The 20,564-nt window shown below is 39.0% G+C and overlaps 1 long non-coding RNA gene across 1 annotated transcript; it reads left to right on the top strand.

Moving 5' to 3' along the window:
- The first annotated feature begins 16,903 nt into the window (after positions 1-16,903).
- Positions 16,904-18,274, top strand: LOC113293815. The gene is made up of 3 exons (XR_003332584.1): positions 16,904-16,923; positions 17,050-17,174; positions 18,138-18,274. It is a non-coding gene; the product is annotated as an uncharacterized LOC113293815 (long non-coding RNA).
- Positions 18,275-20,564: the final 2,290 nt, after the last annotated feature.

Here is a 20,564-nt window from a genome sequence, read left to right as displayed (position 1 = left end):
CATAGTCTGATTTTGGTCAAATGTTTTCATTTTGAGAAGCATTATAATATTCCTTATAAGTTTTTCAGATGTTGGCAGCTTAATCCTGAGTGCAAAGATGTTTTGCATTCTTCTTGGTCTAAAAAAGTTAAAGGTTCTCCTAACTTTATCATTGATAAGAAACTCAGTAATATCAGTCTTGATCTGACCAAATGGAACATCAATTCTTTTGGTCATATTAAATCCACAATTGGTAAAATGAACACAGAGTTAGAAAGGCTTCAAGCTCTGCTTTATTCTCCTCGGATTGGTGTTTTCATTCTTAATTATGCCAAACAACTTGACTATTGGTATGAAATAGAGCACTCATTTTATGAACAGAAATCTAGAATAAACTACTTCACACAATACGATAGGAATATGCACTACTTTCATAATACTGTTAAGCTTAGAAACATGTATAACGCTATTCACACAATTAGGGATGATCAGGGTAATTGGTTAGAAAATAGAGATCAAGTTTCGGATCTGCTCACCAGATATTTTAAGAATTTTTTTACTTTCTCTAGTCCAAGTATGGTCGATATTGATGACTCTCTTAAGTATGTTTCCCCTATTATCTCTGATGAAGTTAATGCTACTTTAACTGTTGTTCCGTCCCCAAAAGAAATTTTGGATACTGTTATGGCTTTAGCTCCTTGTATTTCTCCGGGGCCTGACGGTTTCCCAGCTGGTTTCTATTAGGATAACTGGGACACTGTTAAGGATGACGTCATTGCTCATGTGGAGAATTTTTTTCACAAATAGGTACCTGCTTAAACACTCTAACTATACTTTTATAACTTTAATCCCTAAGATCAAGAATGCTTCTTCCCCTCATGAATTCAGACCCATTAGCTTATCTAATTTTGTGTATAAAATAATTTCCAAGATTTTAACTAATCGCTTAAAACCTATTCTAGATAGTTTGATATCTCCTTTTCAGTCTGCATTTATTGCCAATAGGCAGATTCATAATAATATAATCATTACCCATGAAATTCTTCAAGACTTTAAAAAGAAAAATGCCAAAAATGGTCATATTGCTATTAAGCTGGACCTTTCAAAAGCTTTCGATAGACTTGAATGGTATTTTATTATTACTGTCTTTAAGAAACTTGATTTTTTGAAGCATGGTGTCAAATGATACATCAGTGTATCAGTACGGTCTCCTATTCTGTTTTGGTAAATGGTTCGCCAGGTGAGACCTTTTTCCCTTCTAGAGGTATTAGGAAGGGCGATTGTGTTTCGTCCTATATCTTTATTCTTTGTATGGAGGTTCTATCCCAATTGATGTTCACAGCTGAAGATCAAAATGTGATACAGGGTTTTAAATTTAAGAAAAACAGTCCTTCTATTTCACACTTATTTTTCGCCGATGATTGTATGTTGTTTGATAGAGCTTCTATTACCTAAGATAGGAACATAATGAAGATTATTAATGTGTTTTCAAAAGCTTCATGTTAGGCGATTAATTTTGATAAATCGGGTTTCTTTACCGGTGGAAAAATGCATCATCGTCACATCAAACTTTTATCTAAAACTCTTGGTATGAAGTTTCTTAGCCGTGCTGAAAAATACTTAGGTACTCCGTTGTTTATTGGCAGAGATAAGATTAAATATTTCAATTTTCTCATTGAAAGCTATTATTCTAGGTTAAGTTCTACTAAGAATGCTAATCTCAATATTCTGTATTGGCATAGTTCTGATATCTCTGCTTCTCCTTATAAAGTCGCTTGGCCTTCGATTGGAGCTATTGTCATGTGGTGTATTTGGGAGCTAAGATGTGATGTTCTGTTCAGACACATTTCAATTGATTTTCCTCGAGTGATTATTAATACTAAGAGAATGATTAACTCTTATATTGCTCCTCAACATAGCATTTCTGTTCATATTAGTGATCATAAATTCCTTTCTTCTGAGGTGGATCATTTCATGTTTGTTGATGGCTCCTACAAGGATTTTAATATGGGTTTGGGTGTCATCTGGTGTGACTGTGCAGGGAATGTAAAAATCTCGAGAGCTGACTTTGGATTGATATCAGATGCAGTAGGTGTTGAAGCTGCTGCTCTACTTTTGGCAATCTCTTGGGCAGAAGAGATGAATCTCTCCAAAGTTTTCTTTGTTTGTGACTGTCTCCAATTGGTGCATTTTGTTAATGGAGGCAACAGTAATATAGAGTGGCGGAACGGGGATCTTTTAGAACAATGTCGGAGTTTTATATCTATGTCATTATCTTTTGAACTTGTGTATGTTAAGCGTCTGAACAATAGTTTAGCGGATCGACTTTCACGTCGAGCTAGGAGTGATAGTCTTAATGGTCTTTGGTCTCCTTTTCCTCTCTTTTTAAACTTGTCGAGGAATGAGAACCTATCGGATTTCTGTAAATCTTTCCTTTGTTAATGTCATGATGTGTTTTTAAGCAAAAAAAAAAAAAAGAATCTTGCCACTAATCATAAAATTTATATATCTGCTATCTTCACTGTATTTTTATGTTCTCTTTGTTATCTACCGGTGGTATTTTTAATGAATCAATCAACACACATGAGTCTGAATACACAACAACCATATGTAGTTTCTTCTTGAACATCAGCTTGACCTTTACAGTAATTTCTAAAGGGTTGGGACATGCATAGATAGTGTCCATCAAGTATACTCCAATTTGTGTGTATAAGGTACGTAGTCGTACCAACCAGATGTCAGATGACAAAGTAGAGATTTAAGGTATCTGAGGGAATGAAGGTATCAAATCTTTTACTAAATGCAAACTCAATGAGCGGATATTCAAATTGCAAAAGTGGGATATGTATAATCCAAATCAATTATTTCATTCTAATCTACTTCTGTATATTTATTTAAGAGATTATACTGGAATAATTATCAAGGAATCAAGCAGAAGGATTACTACTCCCTCAGTTTCAAATTATAAGGTTGGTTTCATATGCAGTTTACACATGAAACCAGCCTAATAAATGGAGGGAGTAGTAATTATATGCGTTTATAGGGTGTTTCTGTCCAGAAAATATTGAATCATAAATCATTTAGTTGAGTCCGGTTTTCTGTCAAGGCTAGCCTGGATGAAGGAAGATTCAAGATCTGAAGCTGTCAAGGTCTTATTTTTCACTCAATTTGATTTCATTTTATGGTAGAAACAAACCCATTTTTGCAATTTGGGAATTTTTCATTGATTAGACCATGAATTAGACTAATTTCAGCATGGATTTTGTTTTTGATTCCTATAGTTCATGATTTACAATGAATTTTTGATTTTTTTGTGAATTTTGATTCATTTCTTAGAAATTTTTTATGATGTCTGATGTCTGTGGTTCAAGGTTGTTTCTGTCTTTACCAGGTGATGCATTTATACTTCTGACTGATTCTGTATCTCCTAGAGATCTATGTTCAATCAGTTCATGTTGTACTAGTTTGAATACCCTTGTATCTTCGGACCCTAGTTAGTAAGTTCGCGAATGATTCGCGAATCATTCACGAATTTTACCGTTTTATTCGCGTACATTTGCAACTCCGAACCCAAATCGCGTATTATGTGGCATTCCCGGATTATTCGCGAACCGTTCACGAATTTTACGTATTCCGAATGATACGTCCGCTTAATTCGCCATAAATTCTTTAGCTTTTACTTTTCAAAGACTTCACTTTTTGGGCTTTACTGCCTTCCGAGCATACACGACCGAATATTAGACGTGTTGTAATTTTTATGAAACAAAAACGACTGAAGAGATTTGAAGGTGAAGGTGAGAGAGATCTCAAACTCACTAACCAAGCATCTAAACCACCATACGACGTCCTCTTGGATAACTAATGTTGTATATATTATTAATATCATCATATTAAGTTTATTTTTTCTTTAAATAACTCACACATATGCATAAAAATTGGTCTATGACCTTATAAATACAAATTATTTGTTATATATAGATACCGAATTTTCAGAGCCGAACTCACATTTATAAATCGAATTATACACGTACGTATGCCGTTCCGAATTACTGACGAATCACGTCCCGTTGACCGAATTTTGGACCGAATCTGGATTTTACAAAACCGTATAATACTCGTACGTTTGCCGTTCCGTACGTTTGCCGAATCCCGAATTGCTAACTAGACTTCAGACAGAGTGTGGTTATCACAGTGTGAAAGCCTTAGAATTGTGAATTCACAAGATCTTGTTGAATGGAGAAATGGTGTTACGTCGTATAAATGTTTATGCAAGTTTATGTTCAGTGTACAACCTTTACTTGGTATTTGGGTTCATCAAAACCCTGAGCTTGGCAATGTAGCTTATGCCATGCCAGGTTTTTTATCGGTCACTAGGGCTTTTAAATGGATCACTATTGTGGGCACCGGTTTTTGAATGCCAGGTTTATGTAGTTTATGTTCAGTGTACAACCTTTACTTGGTATTTGGGTTCATCAAAACCCTGAGCTTGGCAATGTAGTTTATGCCATGCCAGGTTTTTTTATCGGTCACTAGGGCTTTTAAATGGATGGGGAGTTGGTGTTTCTTCTGTTGGAAAATGTACTAAGTAACAATACAGAAGACAAGTTAGTATACTCAATACAAGATACGTTATAAGTAAGACACAACCAAATATAACAAAGGCACAAACTTGGACTTGTTCTAGTGTGACGTTTTCACAAACATGTTGAATGCAGTAGACATGTAAATTGATGTTAGTTCAACTCATCCCCTATGCTTGCTACAAATGCAATGTTGGTGTATTCCATTCAATACCCAACTTCATAAACATTCCAGGGAATATCGTAAACACAGTTTCAACGTAATTCAAGCATTCAAATCAATAACACAATTGAAAAGAAAAGGACATATAGAATTAGGGAATAAAAATAGCAACCAGTGGATTGAGGCTAGAGAATTCTCTATGTTCTTAAGACGATTGCGCCCCCACAATGATGTTGTATAGTTGATTGGCGTTCGTCTCCCAAGATATAACAATCTCCTTTTTGATTGATGCAACACTTCAAACAATCAAGACTCATCAAACTAAATTGTGCAAAGATGTAATCTCTTTGACACTCTGAACTTGACACAAAACAGGGAATAAAAACATTGATGTCCTTGAAATAAGAAAACAAATCAGATTTTTATAGGAGAAAATTGTGACTGTAGCGAGAGACAGGAGTCTGTTGTGAAGAGGCACCACGTCTGGTCCTCAAACAGACACTAACCCTTTCGGAGAAGACACAACAAGAAGTTAAGAACTATTTGTTGGTTATTTTTGAAACCAAGTAATAACCCTGCTACCAACGCTTGGCATAGTTCCCTTATTTCTATTCAACTGATTAGGAATTATGCCTAATAATTCCAATAATCCCCTACATGAATAGAAATCGTCTATTAGAAGAAAAAAAACGACTCGAAAACAGACATTGAGATTACATAATGAAAGTTACAGTGTCGAGATAGGTGGATTTTGTCTTTGAACCTTCCCTAGTGAATTTTTTCCGAATTTACTAGCCTCCTAGTGACCATTGGTCTTGAACTATTCAACTGTATAATGTTAATTGAGACAACAAAATTCACACTGTTTCTTTCGGGTACCTTTAGTTCTTACAGTTGTATTCATTTTGGCCCCGAACAACTCCCGGTATTCATGAGTGCTATTGGAGAATATAGCCTTAAGTATTCTCGTATAGGTGATCTCCCATTAAGAGTAACCTGTCTTACTCCACTTATTTCTAAGTATAAGAATCGTTAAAAGAATACCTTAACCTCTATCACTTGTACAGGCAACACTGTTTGGGTTTATCATAGGAATGAGTGGAAGAAGTTTTACATCTTCTACGGTGTTTTACTTTGAACTTTACATACGTTTGTTGTCTCTTTGAACCAAGTGTAGTTGCATATTTTCTGATGACTACAACCAAGTGAAATTAAAGACTAAAAACTACTAAAACATACAAGATTCAAGATAAACAAGATGTAAAGATTATGAAATATAAAGATTGACAGAACCATACAATGTGGTTCGGCCATCAAGACCTACGTCCACGGGAAAGAAGATGTTTTCTTATTGATTATAAGGTATTACCCTTGAAAGAGTTACAAATCTCTTTTAGATTTCTTACTTTCTCTCTATCTATGTCTCTCTCAGGAATTCTCTGTAGAAAGACCATCTAATATTAGATAAGTTGTCCATCTCCTTCTACATGGACTGGTATTTATAGGCGAAATAAACTCGTGGTGGCTTGATCGTCCGAGCTTGGTGAGCTGTCATTCATCGGTCTTGCAGCTTCGGACTGGTTCTATACTATCCCTCGTGATGGATCGTATGGTTCTTCCTACGAGTTGTCTCGCTCCTCTTCGTATCGCGCTGCTCTTCTAAGGAGAACCTTGTGCTTTGTCACTTCTGGGTAGTAGTATAGATCGTCCGAGTCTTCTGTCACGATGTAGATCGGCCCACGTCTCGTCCTTATCCTTCATTAAATGCGGTCTTCCTTTTTAGACTTGACCGTCTGGGCGGATTAGACTGCTCCTTACACGCGTCATTCATGTGATACTGTAACATGTGCCTCGACTGAGATAAACTCTCCTTTTTAGAGGATGATTCGATGCTCATATCTCATCATCTTATCATGCATTCATCCCTTGAGATGTTGACACGTGGTCATCGGGTATTTTACCTACACATTTTGCTCCGTTTCTTTGCAACTTGCCGAGGGCATGATGGGAAGAAAACTATGTAACCGTCCCGTATTTTTCGCCACGTCCGCGATTTCCTCCACGTCTGCACTTTTAGTGAAATTTTACCCATTGGACTTGAGACACCGGTTGGGGGTCCTTCCGTTTCTTATAAAATATTTTGGGGGGGGAGAGAATGTCGCTTTTATTATCTCTTTTCAGAGTTCAGAACTTTTTCATTCTTTCTCTCCTTTGTCTCTTGTTGTTTCTTCTTAACTTCCTGTCTCCTATAAAGAAGCTTATAATGTCTGGAGAAACTCCCCATCTCGCTCCTCAAGACGGTATGGTCCCCTTTCTTTGCTCTTTCTTTTGTTTTCTCCGATGGTTTACATCGTTATTTTTGGACTCTGTGATCATTATGCTTGTTAGCATCAACGGTTCTCGTCATTGCTCCACTCTCTTTCTTGGGTTCTGCGATCATCATGACTGTTTTGATGATTTCCCCATTTGTCTTCGACTGTGAAGTTTTACTGTTACCGTCGCCGGTTTTTCTACCGGTGCATGTATATTTTGGTTCTTCTTTGTTTTGATTACCATCGTTCTAACTTCCTTCTTTTGTTTAACCTTTCAGCAACACCGGGAAAGCTCCAATGAGACATTCGAGTTCCGACCGTTCCTCTGGTATCCCGGATGAGGCCTTCTTGGAATTGGTGAGGGTTAGACATCGTCTTCAACGGTTTCATATTTCCTTTGCCACTCCCGAGAGTCAGTTTGGTGTTCTTTCGAATGATCCTTTTGAGAAGAACCCATGTGGTCCCAATGAAATCATTGTCACGGTGGGTCAACTCGACGCCGCCTTCGTCTTCCTCTGTACTGTCCGCTAGACCCTTTTCAGTACGAGGTATTGCGTAAGCTTGAACCACAACGAGCTATATTTTAGCCCAATGGTAATTTTTACCGAATCACCCGATAATGTTCTCCCCGAAGCCAATGTAAGGTTACTGAGCACGAATTGAATCAGTATGTTCCTTCTCAGAAGAATTTGTACACTTCTGGTACTTTCGTGGAGAACTATTGGTGTCAACAGTCCGATACCTATGATGGTTTTGGGGTTGGGATTTCTCGGTCTCGAAAAGCTCTCCGAGGTCCTCCGCTTATGACCGACTTAGATCCTCTTGTTGACACCCAACATACGCTTCGCAAGACTCACGATCCCAAATGGCTTGTTTCTCCTATTCGGGTTGTGAGACCTTACATTTTTGGTCGGGATGAACTTGGTAATGTTCTTCCTTATATTCCTGAGATGCATGCCGATCTGCCCTCCTATATGCCTTGGGAGCTTAAATGGGTCATTTCTCGTAGGCGTTTGTCTCAGTCTGATCGGGATACTGAGGATGGTAAGGTAAAACATACTTATTTAACATTTTGACGTATATGTATATATACCTTTCCCCTGTTTTTTGCCGTAACATCCGTTGTATATGTTTTTGGCAGAGGAGGAGGTTAGCTGATGGGTCTGGGCCATCGAATACTTCTGGGGATGTTGTCGAGCATGCCCTGGAAGTTGATATTGGTGCTTTGTTTGGTGAGAAAGAAGTGTTGGATCTTATTGAGTCATTCTTGGATGATCTTGATCAAGCTTTATTGGAAAATCCCATTGAGCCCGATACCGTTGTTGGACTGGAAGTGAGTCTGCCCCAGGCGAGTGATGTTGCTGACAAGGGTACTTTTCCTGATGCTAGTGCTCGGGGTGGTGGCGAGAACATAAGTAATAGCTAGCCTCGTGACGATCACGAGGGTTGGTACTCCTGGTGTACCGAGCAACTTTGTTGGTGGCTTTCCTAGCTCTTCAGCGGATCCGTATAGTGCTTCTTCCGCTAGGCTTTGGTTTAGTGGCGGGTCCGAGGCGATGAAGGTGTTATGCTCGGATAAGTATTCTCAGTTGAGCGAGGACGAGAAAGCTCGTATCTTGACTCCCTTGCCCAAGTCTGCGCAGCAGCAGCTTGTGTTATCGGTATGTGGTGAACTATTAGCTTCTCCTTCTTTTTTGGTCATTTTTTATTTTTGTTTCGTTTTGACAGGTATTGTGATCTTGGTATACTAGAGCAACAATTTGAGGATTGGTATGATTTCCGAGACTCTTGTTGCTAGGAGGAGAGCCAGAACTTCCGAACAAGAGGTGCAACATCTTCGTTCTGCTGTGGAGATGGCTAAGCATGAGGCTTTAGCTTTTCGTCGGGATAAAAAGGAGTTGGAAGGTATTTACGTGCTCCTGTATCTCAGTTTTGATTTTCCATGGTAGGGTTTAGACTTCTGAATTATACCCTGTATTGGTAGCTACGGTCATACGGTTGGATGGGCAGTTATATAATGCTGGTCATAGACATGCTAGAGAGCGTAGAAGTCTTAAACTCAATGTGAGTGCATGCCAGTGCAAGATTGACTCCTTGGATTAAGAGAATGAAAGGTTAGGAAGTATGTAGAAGTACGTCGTGATCGTATTGTAGAGCTTTGTGATTTACTAAATAAGGCTAAGAAGGTGGCTGTGGACCATGCAGATGAGATCAAGTTCTTGCGTGTTCAAAATGATGAGCTTATTGAACGGCAGTGCAACCATTTTCCTGTGCTGGCGCAAGCTGAGGATGATAGGGAAGCACTGAGACAACTCAAGCGGGAGTATATCGCGCTTGAGAGGGATCGTGAAAGGCATATGCTATCATTCCCCCATGGTGATGTGGCCATAACTCTAGCGGAAGCGAGAATTAGTGCTTTAGATACTGAAAAATTCGATTAGAACATAATTTAGCTGCCGTTTTATTTGAGAATGAAGGTTACTCATTTGAAAAATTTGTGAGTCGTCTTAGCATGATATCTTGCCTAGTTTAACCATTTTTTTTTTTTTTGCAGAGGCGTGAAAGCAAAGGTCCGAGTTGGAGAAGCAACTAGAGGAGGAGAGAGCTGCTAGGCGAAACCTTGATGAGGAGATCAACGAGTTGGTAAACCAACATGAAGAGGAATTGTCCGCCGAACGTGCATACAAGAATGAGAAGTTGAGAAACCTTCATGCAGAGTACAAGGCTTTGATAACGAAGACCTGTGAGGCTTCCATGTTACGTGAGCTCCAAAAACTCGCCGATGTTGCTGCTGCGAACATTGTGGTTCCTCCACCGGCTGTCGATCACGAGCCTGAGCATAATGATCCAGATGTCGAGGATATGGTGGATGTTGAGAAAGATGCTCTTGATGGTGGAAAGACTTGAGTCTATCTGTCTCCATACTCGTGTAAGCGTTGCCTCTTATAGGATTTCTAGTTTTCATCTTTTGGTCTGCGATGTTGTTCGAGAGTTTATGTAATGAACATAGCTTGATAGGTTCGTATGCTTCTTTATGAAAACATTAATTTTCGTATCTTTGGAAAGTCCTCAACTGTGGGAGGCGTTATTTTGCCACTTATACTTTGGTAAGTCCTCATGTGTGAGGCACGTTGATACTTTTGAATAACTATTTTATCACTATATCTAGCGACATATTGCTTTTGAATCACGCAATGGTCTATTGTTAATGCCTTTGAAAGAGATTTGGATGTTCATTATTGGTCCAACTTTGGATGACATAGACAAGCAGTGATCAGTTTCTTGATTGGATATGTCACCTCTTACGGTGTTGGGCCTCGAATGTAACAAACTTTCATTTAGCTCTTGCGTTATTGTATGTTTGGTTTTGTAGTGTCCGTTTAGGTTACGCTTTCCCCTTGGCTGAGTGATCAGATGTTTGACTCACTGTTTATGTGTTGTAGGCATGTTTCGAATAGTGATACCTCGGTCGAGTGCTTCTTGCCTTGGCCGAAGGTAAGCATCTTGAATCTGGGTATCTCCTGTTATGGGAGGACATCATCTGATATCATGATCGTGATGGCATTACCTTAGGTTTGTCGTCCGTGTAAGGTAGCTTAGGTTATTTGACCCGCATCATTGGCTGTGGAATGGAATGTGTGTCTAGCACCGTGCCATAGCTTTTGATGGACTTTGCTCTGGAATGTAAGTGTGGTGTGATGAATCTATATGCATGTATAAAGCAAAAGAGGCGAGAAAATAAGCAATAAAAAGTTAAAATAATAATAATGATAAAAAAAAAGAAAACTTAATTAAGAAGTGGAACTGTAATGTTGACAAGAATACACAAAAGGAGCAGTTTCATTATTTTCAAAAGAGGGTTTGGTGAACCCTTAGTACATTTGGGTAAGGTTCGTAACCTTATTAAAAGTAGGGATAGAACCCCTTCTTCAAGGTTTTAACCCTTGGAAGGCTATTTCAGTACCATATGCTCATTTGGTATTAAAAAATATGTTTTGGTTGCTTGTAATTTGGTTGGAGTGACTTTCGCGCTCCATTCTCATTGTTTCATGAGACGACTCAGTTTGAGTTGCTTTTGTTCTAGTGAGGTGTATTGGTTGTTTTGGCTGAATTTGGCCAACGAGCAGTAATTCAGATACTTGGCTCCATGCTGTATAGTAGCCATCGGCAGCCATTCGAGGTTCTATATTATTTTTCAGGGTCTCTTCGATATCACCTCGTCTTATGATACATGGCCAAGGATAGAGGGCGGGCCCTAGATTTATAGGATGTGCCAAACCTCCTATTTTTTCTTTTCGACGTTCTCCTTCGTCCTTTTGGTCAGAAAATGTTTTCTTGTCTCCCGGTGCTCTTGACCAGGGTTGGTACTCGATTCTAAGTTGTCTGATTTGGGCCTTCCATCTGGATACCCTTTTGGTGTCGTCATTATGGTTATGCTTGAATTCTATCACGTTTCTAGTGACAACAGTCACATCGTGCTTTTGGAAGTGATTTCTCCACTTGTGTGTGGCATATATTAGTGATGATATAATTTTCTCCTTCTTCGAATAATTCTTCTCTGTTGGTTTCAGAATTCTCTTTATGGAGCGGACCCGCCTTTCTGTATTTTCTTTGATTTGGGTCATTACCGCACCAATGGATATGTTGGTGGTGGTTAAGTAGACGAAAATTTTCTCGCATGCCTTCTCTTTTATCGAAGGAACGAGTAGTTTGCCTTCCTCCTTTGCTGCTTCATTTTCTAGGCCGGATGTTGTGCCGTTGTCGAAAGGACCTTGTGAGGTACTGTCCCTAGTTTCTTCTTCAAGGAGAAGGTGCTTGTACCCAGAGTAGTTATCCATCAGTGATAGCAATTCTAAACTAGGCGCTACATCAATGAGTCGCCCGATGTTATCTGTTGCGATTAGGGGGTCCAATCTTCCTTCCCCGTCGTTGGGAAGGTTTTGCAGGGCTTTTGATGACATGTTTTTTTTTCGAATTAGGTGTAATGTCTGAGTTCTCGGCCTCGTTCATGCTCGTCATGTAGAAACGTGCACTTTCTTTGCCTCTTGCCTTGTCCTTCTTGGATTTTGATGAATTCACCCTTTGTTCACCATTCTGAACGTCCATATTGTAACAGTATTTAGCCTCGCCCGAATCACTTTGGATTTCGGCGATTCCACAAGGTTTAGGAAACCTTAGTTTATGATGGTACGTAGAGGCAAACCCTTTGATCCCATGGATCCAGGATCGCCCGATGATGGCAGTGTATGGCGAAATTACGTCCACTACGCAGAATGTGGTGAGTGTAAGGATTGCTCCTACACGAATCTCCAGAGTTATTTCTCCTATTGGCGGGTGGATGAGCCATTGAATCCAAATATGTTGTAGGTAGAGGGCACAAGGCACTCATCTCCAAGGCCCATCTGTTTGAATGTTTCGTAGAACAAGATTTCGACAGAACTACCTCCGTCGATCAAGATTTTGGGCATTTCCCATGGCAGTTCTCTAGGTTTTTTTTCCCCACCTTCGTGATCGGGAAAATCAATGGCCTTCGTGACCATTAGTGGGTCGTTTTGGTTTCGTCCTCCATCAGGTGCCTCCGAGGCTGAAAAGCTGATGGGTAGTTTCATCCATTCCTCTATCGGAGGTTCTCTGGCCATACTGAAAACTTCATCACCTTCAAAGTTTATTTTGTGGATTCGTCTTGTAATATTTCCTTCTGGTATGGGAGCAATTATTACTGAGTGCGATATCGTGTTACATCCTAAGTACTGTGCTTCACGAGGGATCTCCGCATGATGTATTGTTGCTCCTGCGATGGGTGGGATCGCCGGTTGTAAGATGTATTCTTGGATCTTTCCCTCGTCGACCATGTACTGCACCATTTTATTTAAGTCTCTACACGAGTCTGTCGCATGGATGTGAAATTGGTGGAAATCGCAGAAGTCTGTTCAATTTTTGGTTCGTTCTGGCTGCTGACCTTTGTTCCATGGGTAAGTGATTTTATGCTTTCCGTCGATCTTTTTGAGGATCTTTGATATGGGGGTGTTCAGCTTCGTGTAGTCTGGGTCTACGAATTTTCCCTTCTTTTGTTGGGCCTGATCTCGCCCTTTCCATCCTCCAGTCCGATGTTTACCGAACTGGGATGACCAATTATTGTATCGTCCCGCTCCTTGGGATGGCATCTGAGGGTTCTGTGGTTCTACCACATTTGCTCCTCTACTGGTTCCTTTTGCCATTTTGTCATAAGTATCATCTTGGAGTTCCTCCAAGGCCACGTAATCCTCTTGGATTTCTCTTAGTTTTCCCAAGTTCTTTGGCATGGTTTCATATATGCGTACAAATATAGGGTCTGTCTTCCTAAAACTATTTTTAAAGCCCAAGATCGCATGGTCTTCAGGGACCTTCCCGATCTCGGCACACAATTTCCTCCATCGTGTCACCAGGGAGCGGAGTGACTCGTTTGGCCCCCGAGACATCTGGAACAGCGCGTCAACTTCTGGTCGAACTCGGCTTTTATGAATGTATGTTTCTAAAAACAGCTCGGATAGGTGAGCAAACGATTTAACTAATCCTTTGGGCAAGTTTTTGAACCACATTAGGGCTTCATCTCTTAAACTGGCTGGGAAAAATTTACACAACACCACATCATAGTGGTCCCATTGGGTTAGTGTCATTCGGTAAGTTCTAAGATGCTCAATGGAGTCTCCCGTTCCGGTGAACGGGGCATTAAACGTCGGTAAGGAGCATTTCCTTGGAAATGGCAATCTTAGCAAATTTTCAGATAAGGGAGATTGTCCTGCTTCTTGCATGACTTCCACCAATTTTTTCCTCTCCTGTTTTCCTGTGGCTTCTCTGTACATTTCCTCAAGCCGGCTGAGTCGATCCTGGAGTTGGTCATCACTTCGTCTTGTTTCGGCCTTCTTTTTTCTTCCCAGAGCTCTCTCGGGCGAGAAAGATGGTTCGTGGTTGCGATATCTTGATCGTCCTGAGTCATCGTCAGAATGTTCGGCATGCGATACAAACTTAGAACGGGTTGACCTCGAGGTATCCACTCGCTTGGTATTTGGGGCTGCGAGGTTCATGGCCTCGTAGTTGGTTTTAACCTCGCCGATTCGATTCTTGTCTCGTTTGTGCTTGGGATCGATATCTGACAATCCCTCGGATGGGCTATCCTCGTGGTCGAAGACACCCTTGCTTCCTCCGGGAAAGCGATCCACTGTTTCCTCGTTACACTAGTGGAAAATGGAGTATCTTTGACCCACATCAGAGACCCTCGTTGACCGTAGCCGACACGTTGACCATAAATAGCCGTCTCTGATTCGGTAAAAACACGGAGAAATTCCGGGTATATAATAAGTCGTCTCTCAATTAAAAAAATTATTTACTATCTTGCCATCATAAAACTACCAATTCAACGACCCTCAACCTCCGATTCAGATCTGGTGATCGATTCTGGGCCCCACAATTTGATTGGTCACGATATGGTAGACTGAAAAGAACGGCTGGATTATAACAATCCTTTCTTCATTTTTATCGATGTGTTTGTACTCATCTCTATCTCTTCATCTTTCATTATCTTCTTTATTCTCTCTCTCATACCTCTTCACTAGCTCACACCGAACTCATGTCCATCCTTCTTTCTCTTGTTTTGTTTTTTTTTCTCTGTAAGTTTAAACATTTGCTCTCAATCGACCTCCATCACCTTCTTCTTCTTCTTCTTCAAAGAATCTGTTTCGTCGATTTTTTCTTCTCGATCCAGATCCTGAAGGTGAAACAAAAGTCAATACCCACAAGCTAATAATCGATTCATCGGTGATCTGCGTTGTCAATGATGAAATAATTCTTGCGATTCATTGGGGTAATTATCTATGACTCAATCTTCTTCATCATCTTCAATTTCAGAAATTTAATTTTTAATATTAGGGTTAGTATGAATTTCCAAGCTCTTGATTTTCCTGGTAATAGTTTCGATTGAAGTGTTATTTTTCTGATTAGGGTTGTGGTTTATTTCAACTGGTTCCTATAATGATTCCTGATGATGATGGTGTGGTGGTGGTGATGAAGCAGAAGTTTTTCAGTTGCACTGCTTATCAGTTCAGTTTTTTTTTTTACTTTGATTTGGTGTTTGTTGATTTGATGGAATTGTAATGAGCACTGTCTTCGATATCAAGAGACTTACTGGAAGAAAGTAAGTCAAAAAATGGTTAGATTTGGATTAGATTTAGATTTGTTTTTTAATTGGTAGTGGGGATTTGTCTGGATTTGTGATTTATGAGTGATTTTGGTTTTGTGTAGGTTTGATGATAAAGAGGTGCAAAGAGATATGAAACTCTTACCATACAAGATTGTCAACAAGGAAAGCCACATGTTGAGGTTTAACTTAAGGATGAGGAGACTAAGGTTTTCAGTCCTAAGGATATTAGTGCTATGATTCTGACCAAGATGAAGGAAACAACTGAAGCATTCTTTAGAAAGAAGGTTAAGGATGATGTCAGTACTGCTCCTGATAAGATTGAGAACCAAATCAAATCAATTCAAATGTGGCTGATTGGTTGTTGTCTTTAGTGTTCTACAACATACTTCAATGATGCTCACTACCAAGGATGCTAGTGTGATTGCTGGATTAAATGTAGCAAGAATCATCAACGAGCCAACAGCAGCAGCTATCGCTTATGGTTTGGACAAAAAGACCAGAGAAAAGAACATCCTTGTTTTTTTATCTTGGTGGTGGTACATTTAGGAGGTATAATTCTTACATAATAAGGATGTATAATTAAGTTAGGTTTTAATCTGCTTTGTATTTTGTTTTTTCTTCTGCTTAGTCTCCATCGATAATAATGGGTCTAAATATTTCTTCTGATAGACATATTTATGATTTTGATATTAATTCTTATTATTGATGATTTCGTTAAGTCATCCCTGTGGCGAATAGGCTTAGGATGCAAACATAATTGGAAACTAGTGTTGTTTGTTAGTACTTGAAGCTTGCAACTGGGAAGAGTAGGTGTGGAAAATGCATATGGTTCCTTGAGATGAGTATCAAAAACTAAAATTAATGTATGTGGGATTTATGCACATATGCCAACAGTGTATTTTTGTATTCTATTATAATCCACGGTAAGTTCCGAACTACATATCCAGCTGATCTGGAACACTTACGTATATCATATTCCCTTGTACTTCTTTCCTGTTCTGGCCATTAGATTTATACTCACCGTTCTCATATATCTTTGATACTTTAGTATTAAGCAAATGTTTGATGATTTCTTTACGGCATTGTACGGTGGTATTCATGTAGCATCTGGGCACGATGACTCCCATTGAACCTGCACTTTGTTTAGTTATTTGTCATTTCTAAAGTTTTAGATGTCTTATATTCACACCTCAGATAATGTCTATTGAATGGTTTAAGACTTAGTGCATTCTTTTCAGGCTCTTTCGTTAAATGAGGTTAAGAAGGGAGGGCTCTCTGCAGGCGATGTTGCAGCGCAATACAAGTACAAGAATGCAGTCATGGATGTCAAAGTTGACACAGAATCAAATGTGGGTCACTTACCTTTGTAATGTGCACTACTGTCTTAAACTTTCAATGTTTATTTTCCTGCATGATTTATAGTTTTTAATCATGATATCTATGTTTATCGTCACTCTGGCAGATTTTGACAACCCTGATATTCTTGGAGAATTGCTTCATTTAATCTGCCCAACTACAACTCTGGAAAGGTACCAAGTTAATTTCTTAAAAATATTTACAAGTGCAAAATCTTAGTTATTATCTGATATACATATACTTTTGTTCTGTTGTAGCTAGAGGCGCAATACTTCCATGATCATGCAACCGTCACAGCAGTTGTTGGCCTGAACCAGTCTACTGTAGTGCGAGCAAGTGAATGCTCCTGATCCAATTGTGAGTTAGTTTGCCTTGAAAAATGTTCTAAACGAGCTGATGTTTTACCAATCAAGATCGCAAATCCATTAGTTATTCCGTATACCATGATTTCCTGACATTGATAATATTTACAAAATATCGCAGATCAACACTTGCAGTGACTTTTACAAATTCTGGCAGGCAACCCATGATTTGCACGATGCCATAAATCTTAAGCAGCATTGGTAGCAACTGATCCTAAGGAAGTTAAGCTTGGTGATAACTTAGAGGTAACACTTTATCGTGCATATGTCTTCAATTACATTTAATCCAACACATCTTAAAGGCATATTATAGTAAAAACCTTGACAATTAGGTACTTATTTGCGTCAGATAGCATGCTGAATCTTGTATATATTCCACTATATCTAACTTGTTGGTTGTTGATGATTTCTAATTTCTTACGCATAATCTTGGATATCGTTAATGAACAGTCTGATGCATTCTGATTTTTAATTTCTTATGATTTATAGTTTAGCTTGTGCAAGTATCTTCTTCTTCCCCTGTATCTGCCTTCGATTTCCCTGAAACTTCTGTTTTGTTGCAATCTTCTTCCATCGTAGTTATAGTCATCTTCCCCCCAGCTAATATTCTTAGTTGTTAAGTTACATATGTGATGTGCCCTTCTAGAGTAACTACAACTAAGGATTGATTTGTCAAATTTACCTCACACATGACCTAGATTAGGTTATGGTTATGGTTAATCACAGAGAATTTGTATGTATGCAAATGATGCAAGAAACATGTTTTTAGCACTCTTAATGATGAGGTTATTGAATCTGGTGGTACGTAGTAGTTCAGGAAAAATGAGATTGTTGGTGATGATTGAAATGAGATTGCAGTTATGGGTGGATTGGAAAGTAAGCTGAGTTTATGATTGTATATTACAATGAGTTTTGCTTGGATTGTATAAGTTGTTCAAATAATGTGAATTATAGTTGTGGTCTTGATTAGTCTGGTAGAATGGAAATGTTATGGTTTGATCCATGCAATTAATGAGCCAATAACTGTTATCTACATGACCTATATGTCAAATTACCTCACACATGTGCTTCAAGCTACTACCCATTGCTAGAATATCTGTCGAATTACCTCACACTATTGTACATGACCTATATCTAGTAATTTATTTTGGTCTACCGTGTATTATGAACTGAACGAAGTTATTGTACTGTTGTTGATTTGCTTTGCAGGAAGTCGCATGTGAACCAAGGACACAACACATTGATGCTCTGCTTGATATCATTTGTGAAGTATTGTCATAGGAGGAGCTGAAATATCATTTTTTTATCAGTTGTCTATTAGTTTAGCATATTGTTGTCAGAATTTAGCAATCTTGGACATGTATTCCCTGAACTCAGTATTTCATCTTTTTTGTGTAGTTTTACACCCAATGGAATGAATGTTAAAATTCTCAGTTAAATTTGAAGTTGTACTTGAATTTCAGTTATGAGTCGTATTTGAATTTCAGTTAAATTTGAGGTTGCATTTGAATTTCAGTTTGACTGTAGTTTGACATGACTGTAGTTTGACTTGACTAGACTTGACTGTTTGACTTAAATTCCAGTAAGATTAATTCAGATTCAACCATTCAGACATTTCAGCTGATCTGAATTTGTATTTTTTTTATATTATAATTAAAATCTACGACCAGTATAGTGGGTCATCATCTAGTTACTGTAAGAAACGGTCTCTGTTCAGAGACCCACGCAATAAGGGTCGTGCAATTAAAAAACGCTTTATAAACGACCCATTCAGAGAACCCTAGAACAGGTCGTTTAACTCGTATATATGACGTGTCCTGGCGGTCTCGGAATGTCTGTTTTCCACTAGTGTTAGTGGTGTCAGAGATGTTGATTCGTTCGTCATCTTGCAAGTGCTCAAAGGGGTTTTCTTCCTCTGGGATCTCTTCGACGGTGGCGAGTGGCATCTTCTTCTTTGCTTTACGTTTCAGCCTACGGTTTCTCCGTTCCAACCTCCTATTAAGCCTTCCTAATTTCTCCATTCTCTCATCCTGAGCCTTTTGGGATTTTAGGATGGTAGTATTAGCATCGCCGAGGTCTGAAGGGTCGTCCTTCTTGGCCTCTCTATTTAATGTTTGACTTGGAAAACGGTTCAACCATCCTGGTTGAGTTAGATGAACGTCAGCATGCCTCTCGAAGGGGTTTCCCTCGCCTTCGGAGCTAGAATTGTCAGGGTTTCCCCTCTCCTGGGATTTCACCGTTTAGCATGGCCTCGCCTGGTTCCATGTCGTCGAGTCCTTCTGGCTGGGCTCCGCCGTTTTCACCTTGGCTCATGCGAGCAGATCGTCGCGTCACCATTATCTTCCCTGTAATATATGCAATAATACTTAATTTTTCTTTTCTTCAGAAAAGTGGGACCCTAGATTTGCAGATCATGTGCAATTACTAAGTCATAGTTCAGACTGGACAATTTAGTACATGAAGACTTTTTAAGTTATTTTGGAGACATGTGAAAATGTCAAAACATTCCCTCTTTGCACGATGAGCTTATGATGAAAAAAGGTGTGTTATCAGTTCTCTTTTTTCAAGAAAAATACCTCCTTCAACACGTTATACCTTTATTGGGGAAAAAACCAAATTATGACGATTGAGTATATCTTCCCATTCTAGGAAACATCACTCATCATCTTTTAACTTTTGATTTTGGATAAACTTTGAGTTTGATGATTGATTATGTACTCATTAATCCTTACCCTTGACTTAGATTTAGGTTCTTAATAAGGAGATCTTGGACTATCTTGAGTTTGATGAAGAACATCATGAAAAATTCGTCATTTCAACTCTCATAAGGTGATATTTTCCTTATGTAGTTTACTGACTAGCATCTCTTCCCAGTTCTCTCATGGAGGAGATTGTTTGAGCACGGAAGTGTTTAAACTTCATTTCTACTCCGATCTACAACACTCTGGAGCTCTTTGAGAAAGGCCTAAAAATCTTTGACATAACAAAAAATCTTAAAGAAAATAGGTGAAAACACGTAGATCTGTTGATTTTGAGTTTCTTCTAGACTTCTCAGATCGTGGAGATCATGTTTGAGTCCGAGCTATACTCATTCATCCCGACAGGACTCTACTCGGTAGTATGAAGGAAACATCACTCTTATGGAGATTATGAAAACAATATAGAGTTGTTATTAGGGAGGTAGATTAAATCTTCATACCTCCCTGTTTCTAGCGCCAAAATGTAGTTGCATATTTTCTGATGACTACACCCAGGTGAAATTAAAGACTAAAAACTACTAAAACATACAAGATATAAGATGAACAAGATGTAAAGAGTATGAAATGTAAAGATTGACACAAGCATATAACGTGGTTCGGCCATGAAGACCTACGTCCACGAGAAAGAAGATGTTTTCTTATTGATTATAAGGTCTTACCCTTGAAAGAGTTATAAATCTCTTCTAGATTTCTTACTTTCTCTCTATCTAGATCTCTCTCAGGAATTCTCTATAGAAAGACCATCTAATCTTACATAAGTTTTCCATCTCCTTCTACATGGACTGGTATTTATATGCGAAATAAACTCGTGGTGGCTTGATCGTCCGAGCTTGGTAAGCTGTCATTCATCGGTCTTGCTGCTTCGGACTGGTTCTAT

Source organism: Papaver somniferum, chromosome 7, assembly GCF_003573695.1.
Source record: "Papaver somniferum cultivar HN1 chromosome 7, ASM357369v1, whole genome shotgun sequence".
Lineage (NCBI taxonomy): Eukaryota > Viridiplantae > Streptophyta > Magnoliopsida > Ranunculales > Papaveraceae > Papaver > Papaver somniferum.
The sequence above is the reverse complement of the archived record's forward strand: the minus strand, read 5'-3'. Positions and strand labels throughout refer to the sequence as shown.